Here is a 531-nt window from a genome sequence, read left to right on the forward strand (position 1 = left end):
AAACATCTGGACTTTTTGATGATAAACATCTGGACCGTCAGACACCAACAAACATCTGGACCTTTAGATGATAAACATCTGGACCCTCAGACACCAACAAACATCTGGACCTTTAGATGATAAACATCTGGACCCTCAGACACCAACAAACATCTGGACCCTCAGACACCAACAAACATCTGGACCCTCAGACACCAACAAACATCTGGACCTTTAGATGATAAACATCTGGACCCTCAGACACCAACAAACATCTGGACCCTCAGACACCAACAAACATCTGGGCCCTCAGACACCAACAAACATCTGGACCCTCAGACACCAACAAACATCTGGACCCTCAGACACCAACAAACATCTGGACCTTCAGATGATAAACATCTGGACCCTCAGTCACCAACAAACATCTGGACCCTCAGACACCAACAAACATCTGGACCCTCAGACACCAACAAACATCTGGACCCTCAGACACCAACAAACATCTGGACCCTCAGACACCAACAAACATCTGGACCCTCAGACACCAAC

General features: G+C 46.9%; 1 long non-coding RNA gene across 1 annotated transcript; it reads right to left on the reverse strand.

Annotated features, from left to right (window-relative positions):
- Positions 1-6: 6 nt before the first annotated feature.
- Positions 7-467, reverse strand: LOC106512351 (uncharacterized). The gene is made up of 3 exons (XR_001309657.1): positions 414-467; positions 261-364; positions 7-211 (listed from the first exon to the last, which is right to left on the reverse strand). It is a non-coding gene; the product is annotated as an uncharacterized LOC106512351 (long non-coding RNA).
- Positions 468-531: the final 64 nt, after the last annotated feature.

The sequence above is a fragment of the Austrofundulus limnaeus genome, unplaced genomic scaffold (assembly GCF_001266775.1).
Source record: "Austrofundulus limnaeus strain Quisiro unplaced genomic scaffold, Austrofundulus_limnaeus-1.0 Scaffold5954, whole genome shotgun sequence".
Taxonomy (NCBI): Eukaryota; Metazoa; Chordata; class Actinopteri; order Cyprinodontiformes; family Rivulidae; genus Austrofundulus; species Austrofundulus limnaeus.